This window comes from Notamacropus eugenii, chromosome 6 (genome assembly GCF_028372415.1).
Source record: "Notamacropus eugenii isolate mMacEug1 chromosome 6, mMacEug1.pri_v2, whole genome shotgun sequence".
Lineage (NCBI taxonomy): Eukaryota > Metazoa > Chordata > Mammalia > Diprotodontia > Macropodidae > Notamacropus > Notamacropus eugenii.
Genome location: NC_092877.1, coordinates 328,382,789 through 328,390,440, shown reverse-complemented (window position 1 = coordinate 328,390,440; position 7,652 = coordinate 328,382,789). Strand labels below are relative to the sequence as shown.

Below are 7,652 nucleotides of genomic sequence, written 5' to 3'. Positions count from 1 at the left end.
CAGTATGTGCCATTAATGGACAGAAGAGGGGAAAAAAATCCCCTTGCACTCCCATTCCTTTTAGACTCTTTCTCTTAGAATGTACCCTTACAGCAAGGCTCTTGTTCTTCCTGCACGTCTTTTCTATGAGCCAGGAAAAGACACTCATGTTTCTTGACCTTTTAAGACCATCAGTTTTTCCTTTACCTAATTTGACTTCTTATCTTCTATGATGATAACAGCTCAGCCTGTCTGATACTCCTGAGTGGCAGTTCTAGGAGGGGGCCACCATCTCTGAGACAGCATGAAAAGCAAAATCAAAGTTTGCATGCACTGGGATAACTAGCATGAGACAGCAAAATGGCGGCTCAACTCTTTTCCAACCATTTTGGTGCTGTAGGGGTTATTGCTTTTAAGAATTAGATTTTTAAAAGAGCTCATTCATGTAGAAAACATTTGTGTCTTTCATAGGCAGGCAAAACAACAAATAGGTTTTTCATTAACCAAGCCTGACGTTTGTGTTCAGGTATGCTGCTGGTCAGAATCTACCCAGTCTTAGACATAGAGCCTTATAGTCTTGTTGGTGGAGGGGTTAGGGGACAGAGAAGGGGAAAAAGCAATACAGAAAAAAAATGCCAAATAGAACTTTATATGTAAAGAAAAATATGGCAATAACCAACCCATTACTTACTACTAAAGAATGATAACACATAAGTTACATGGAGAGAAATGTGGTTTCCCATTCCCAGTTCCAACACCATAGTTCTGGTTATCATTTCTCTTCGTCTGGATTGTTGTAGCAGCTTCCTAAATGGACTCCCCATTCCTCGTTTCCCATCCCCCTCCAGTCCACCCTACTGCCAGATCCACTGCCCGTAGTCATATCACATTCTTTCTTGAAAGCTTCAGTTGATCTAAATTTCCTACTTAAGTTACTTCAATTTCCCAAATATGTATTAAGTGCCTATTATGTGCAAGGTGCTATTTTAGGTGCCAGGTGGACAGAAACAGAACAATCCTTGCCCTCAAGAAGCTTAAGTTGTACTGGAGGTCACCATGAAAATAGATCAGTAAATTCAAAATAATTTCAGTGTTGGAAGGAAAGAATTATCAACTGTGAGAATCAGACAGTCAGTCAGTTCCCATTAATTAAGTGCCTACCGAGTGCCAGACACTGTGCTAAGGCCTCAAGTTTTGGAATAAAATATATTCTTTTTAGCCAAGCATTCAGGACCTCCATTGTTTGGCAGTGACCTTCTTTTAGCAGTACGATTTCTTACTACTTCTGTAAACATTCTCTATGCTCTTGCCAGACCAGACTGTTTGTTGTTTCTCCAATGTGCCCTATAGTACTGTTCACTCTCCTCCACCCCTGTACCCGTCCTTCATTAGCTCCCCAACCTTCATCTTCAGTGCTTATTGAAATCCTATCCAAATCTAGTTTACATATCACCTCCTTCCTGACTCATTTCCCTCTATTAGACATGACCTCTCCCTCCTGAGGACTCCCAAAGAACTGTCTTTGTCTTTCATTGCACTCACCATATTTGGCCCTGTGCTATCTCTTAAGTTGTAAGACAGTAGAGGGCAGGAACAATGTCTTATTCATTTTTTTTTTTTTTGTATTTCCTCCACCCCAGTACCTAGGAAGAAGTGAGTGAATGAATGGTCATCCCTCAGAAACAGAATTCATGACTGGATGCACAGTGTAAATTATCCTGTATTATGGTGCTGCTCTATATGAAAGGGTTTTTATTGTACTTATCTTTAAAAGAGAAAACCTATGTCATAAACTGCATTTAGTTCAACTAAACTGCAAAAACAAGGGGGCATTTCACTTTTTATTTTTCCAAGAATGGACTGAATGGTATGTTTCAGCAGACTTGTAGTAAACAATGTAAGTGCCAAACTCAGAGAAGGACTTAATGTGGAAATTTTGGAACATGTTGGCGAGAAGTGAATAATTGCCTTACAAAGGGAGAGTGGATAGAAGTAGGTTAGGATTCCAGATAGTGGGCCATTGGGAATGAGAGAGATTGGTGCTGATCTAATGGGGTCATTCTCAGGGGAGACTGTCTGAATCTTCAGGAGTCCATCATATTTTTTTGTGTATCTAGAGAGATTTCATGTGCATAGTTCTTATAACACATCTCCCTAAAAATTTTTTTAGGACTACAGGATCATAGTTTTAGAGCTAACTGGGAACTTAGAGGACATTGATTTCAACTCCTCCATTTTACAGATGATGAAACTGAGGCTCAGAGAGGTTGTGAGTAGCCCAAGGTCACCCAGATGGCAGAGTTGAGATTGAAACTCAGATTTTCTCGCTTCAAATCAGCAATGCCCATTCATTAATGATATCTGTGATATCTTTGTCATCTCCAGATTGCTGAACACTTTATTAACAATGCAAGAAGGATAAGTATTTGAGGTTCATTGGATTAGTGATCCAATGTTATGAATGAGACAGAATGACTCAGTGTGTAGGAGTGTGTGTGTGTGTGTGTGTGTGTGTGTGTGTGTGTGTGTATGTGTGTATACACGCATGGGTGCACACAGGTGCACACAAGTAGGCCATTATATCAGGATATAGGAAGGTCAGTAAAAGAAACATTTGAAAATATTCTAGCTAGGCTGAATCATTTCATCATAAAGAAACCAGCACATACAATTTGCTTTGGCTAGCAGACTAGCCAAGTGCTGTCCTTCTTTTTGCAACAAAGCGGCCATGGAGCTGGTAGCACTCAAATTTGTCTGTTTGTGGCATTGGGGCCAGTGGGGCAGATTTACCCCCTTGCATGGAGGGACTGTCAGTTTATTCCCTGGCATGGGAGGTAATTTACAAATTCAGAAATTCTTTGGCACGCTTCTACCTCCTCTGCGCACTGGGCACATTGGAACATTTGGTGAGGCTGTTGGCCCTAGTTCATAAATAACAGTTGACTGGGACAATCCAAGTAATCCCTATATAAACTCTCCTGGGTCTCTAAGCTTAGAAATACTTTGAGAGATGAAGCTTATGGACTATTAAGGATAATGGGAGGAGGATCTAGGAATCATTCCCTTTGTTATTAAAGAAATCTGTTCAGTTTCAGAACTAGACTGAAAGTCCCATAACTTCAGTGGTTTACATTATAAGAAGCAGCATGCTGCTGAAGGAAGGAGCCCTAGATTTGAAATCAAAGGGATCTGGTTCTGTCCCTTACTCATGTTATCCTGGACAAACCACTTAACCTTTTAGGGTCTCTGTTTATTCATCCCTAAATGAGAAAAGTTGGACTGCATGACCTCTAAGGTCACTTTCAACTGTGGAATCTATGATGATGTTATAAGAATTAGAATTTTTCTTTACTTTTACATTTTGAAATAGGAAAATTACATGTTTCATAATAATAACTAACATTTATATGATGCTTAAGGTTTGCAAAACATTTTGCATACATTATCTCATTTGTTCCTCACAATGGCCTTGTTGGTTAAGTGCTGCTTTGATCTGTATTTCCTGTTAAGCTGAGGCTGAGTGAAGTTAATGATTTACTTAGGTTTGCATAGTTCGCAAGTATGTGATGTGGGTTTCAGACTTGGGTCTCCCTGACTCCATGCCTAGCAGTCCATCCACTATGGCACACAGCAGTCTCATAAGATAAAACTCTGGTGACCCTTATGCATATGTGTTTTCTTTCTTCTGAAAACTTCTGAGGGTTTGGTAACTTTATTTCCTTTAGTGTATAGATCTTCCTAACTAAGAAACCAGGTTTCTCTCTCCACTCTGCTGCATCTCTCCAACATGATGCTGTAAGATTCCAAGTTACAGAGAAGGTATTGATCTAGCTATAATGACAAAGAGGTTTTCCGCTCTGGGAGTTCCTCCATTGAGAGTGACCAATGAAATCACAGGTCCAGTACAAAAAAGAAAAACTAAAGAGAGAAACAGATTTAAAAGATCTAAACATACTTCTTTTATTCCTGCATCATGAGGGTAGATTGGGTTATTTCTAAGAGCAGTGGAGAATAAAACATTTTCTTTGGAATGACCTTCGCTGGACCTACTCTACAGAGGAAAGGTCATTGGAATTAGTGTGAAAAGGCCTAAATTTGAGTCTGGGCTGTTCTACTTAATGTTCTCTAAAAGTGACAACATCTGTGAGCTTCAGTTTCCTCATGTACAAAATGGGATTAAGCAAAGCAGTCCTTACTAACTCATGATATTATGTGAGGATTAAGTGTGATAGCAGGAAGCCATCACACTCTATTCTGAGGTCAGTTATTGTCATTATTTCTTCACTTTTATTTTTCTTCCCCCATGTGGACCTTAGAATTAATTCCTTTCTACTCTATGAATTCAAGCATGTGAAGATGTGGCTAACTGACCTCAGTGTCTTTTAGGAAATGAGTATCAGGGCATAGTGATCTAGGCTTGGTTGGAATCAGGAAAACTGAGTTCAAATCCTTCTTCTTATACTACCTATGTGACTATAGAAAATCACTTAATCTCTCTGTGTCTCAGCTAATGCCTCCCAGTCAGAGATGGACTGCCTTCTGTGTTGGTAGAAGGAGTCGCCACAATGGAAGCCCTCCCCTCCCTGACAAAAATACAGATCCTTAGAGTGCTCTTAAATTTTATGAAATAAGAATCTATTTCTAGCAAGCATTTTTGTAGTGCCTTAAAATTTTCAAAGCATGTTATGCACAACATCTCGTTGAGCCTTAAAATATATAATTCAAGAAGTTAAATTCTCACTTTACAAACTGAGGCTCTAAGAGAAGTGAAGCAATTTCTGTGGTCACATGGCTAGTCAGTGTTAGAGGCAGGATTCTAACTCAGTCTTAGTGCGTCCAATATGGCAGGATGCCTCTTATAGAATGACACCCAGAAATTTCTACGTGAAAAGCCCTTCCTGTTCCATATGAGGTTAGACTGTGTACAAATGATAAACTAAATTTCTTAATGGGATTTATCTTTCCACATGTGTTAGAATTGTATCTTCACTTGAGGTTCTTGAGGTCAAGGTCTAGGTTTCATATTATCTTGCATCTTTCAGATTATTTAGGCCAGGGTCAATTAACTGTGAAGGGCTTAGCAAATATTTATAGACTGAATGAATAGAGACAGAAATAAAGAGTTTGAATCATGTGTAGGCAGTAAGTGGGGAATCCTAATACTTCATGAGTGCACATGATCAGTCATGTCAATGGATTCAATTAGTCAGCAAACTAGCATTTCTTAAGCACTGTGCTAAATGAAGAAAATACCAAAACAAGAGGTCAAAGACAGTCCTTGCTCTTAATGAGTTAACAGTACAATGGAGGAGATAACAAGCAAATAACTATGCACCTTCAAAATATATACAAGATGCCCTGGGAATAATCAACCAAAGAAAGGCACTAGCAATGTGAAAGATCAGGAAAGACTTCTGGGAGAAGAGAAAATTTGAGTGATACTTGATGGAAGCCAGGGAAGCCAGAAGGTAGAGATGAGAACTTGAGAGTTTCAAGCATGGGGAGTAGCCAGTGAAAATACTCAAAATCAAGAAATGAAACGTCTTGGGTGAGAAGCAGCAATGATCAAAGAGTATGTGGAGTGAATATGTGGGTGTGGGGTGGGGAAGAGGGTGGATATAATGAGTAAAAAGACTGGAAAGGTAGGAAGGGGTCAGGTTATGGAGGACTTTAAAAGGCAAACCAAGGATTTTATTTTTGATCTTGGAAGCAATAGAAGGTCACTGTAGTGATCGAATTAGTGTGTGATATGGTTTGTGCTTTAGGAAGATTAATTTGGCAGCTGAGTGGAAAATAGATGAGTGGAGGAAGGAGGGACTTGAGAAAAGGAGACCAACCAAAAGGCTATTATGATAGTCCAGCCATCAATTGATGATTGGCCGAACCAGGGTGGTGGCTAGGATAATGGAGGAGAGAAGGGGATATTTACAAAAAATGTTTAGAAGATAGAAAGTGGCACCTACCTGAATCCCTTATATCATTCACTCCTTTGGTTATCTCACTGTGTAGTTAAACTAATCTTTAAAATATGTTGGTTTTGCTTGAAGAAAGAATGAAATAAGCCCTAAAATGCTGAGTATGTGCATTTATAGTAGGAATACGACCACTGCAGAGTATGACCATAAAGGCAAATATTCTATTGCCTGTACTATTGAATTGGAGTGGTTTCTGATAAAATAGATGGTTATATAATCTAACTCAATTCAGTTCAATAAATATTTAATAAGCATTCACTATTTGGAAACCACTGTGCTGGGTTTTACAGATGCAGAGATGAAAAACAGCATGATTGCTACCCTTTAGGAATTTATTATCTAATAGAGGATCATGGTGTGTACAAAAATTGCATGATATAAAATAGAATAAGTAAGGGACCGCAGAGGACTAGAGGCAAAGAAACATGGAATGAGAGGGAGAAGGAGAGAGAAGGAGAAGGAAAGAGAGAGAGAGAGAGAGAGAGAGAGAGAGAGAGAGAGAGAGAGAGAGAGAGAGAGAGAGAGAGAGAGATCACTTGAAAGTTGGAATTATAATTTTAAGTTCATGAAGTAGTTTGTACCTGAACTGGACTTTGAAGAAAAAAGTGGATGAAATCACCAAGGGAAGGAATAGAGAGAGGAAACAACCAAGGGCAAAGGCTACTTAAAAGGCAGGAAGATTAAGTGAAGGAGACTGACCATATCACGCTTGTGTTCAGAGGACTCTGATAGCTCCTGCTACCTGTTAGTAGTTTAGCCTACCATCTTGGTTTAGCTTGTAAAGCCTTCCCAAGGACTCAACCTTGTTCAGCCTCAGTGTACATTAATACTTGCCCTACAGTTTCTGATAAAGTTAATTAGTCTTCTCTCTGTTCCTCACACCCTTCTATCTCTTTTTCTCACTCCATCTCCTATCTTCATGCCTTTATGGTTACTTTGCTTTCCCTCTCAGTGGAACACACTCTTTCCTTACCTCAACCCCATATAATTCCTGTCTTCTTTTCAGATACAATTCAAGCACCACCTTCTACAGGAAGACTGCCCAGATTTCCCCAACTGTTAGTGCCCCCCCTTCGTATTTCTACACATCATCTTTATATTTATTCCTTATTTACTATATGAAATGATCTTTTTTTTAGACTATAAGCTCTTTAGAACTAGGGTTTGTTTGATTCTTTGTATTTATACCTCCAGTACCTAGCCGCAAGGCCAGGTACATAGTTGGTGTTTAATAAATGGTTGTAAGTTAATGAATTAACTGTAAAAAAAATTGGGGTTGAGGGAGCCAAAGAGCAATTAAACTAAATGATCACTGAAGTCCTTTCCAGTTATAGAATTCTACAATTCTGCTTTCCCAAGATAGCAAGACTCTTTAATCAATTTGTGTTTGAGCTCCCTTTTTAATTAGTACTATTGTTTTTGTCTTGAATCAAAGTTGACTCTGAGTACAGGCAGTTCCCATCTGCTAGCTTACACATAGCCTGACTCATTTGCTGATATGATCGTGACTGCTTATAGGATACATAGATGCTTACATGTATGTATATATATATACATATATATATATTTACATGTAGGAGACGGAGGGAGAGAGCAGGGGAAGAGGGGAGGAGGGAGAGAGAAAGAAAGAGAGACAGACATACAGAGAGACAGAAAAATAGAGGGGGGGAGGGAGAGGAAAGGGGCAAAGAGAGAGAC

At 39.2% G+C, this 7,652-nt stretch overlaps 1 protein-coding gene across 3 annotated transcripts in view; it reads left to right on the top strand.

Moving 5' to 3' along the window:
* Nucleotides 1-7,652, top strand: part of PID1 (phosphotyrosine interaction domain containing 1) — a 308,912-nt gene that overhangs the window by 287,628 nt on the left and 13,632 nt on the right. The gene's annotated exons all lie outside the window — the stretch shown is intronic.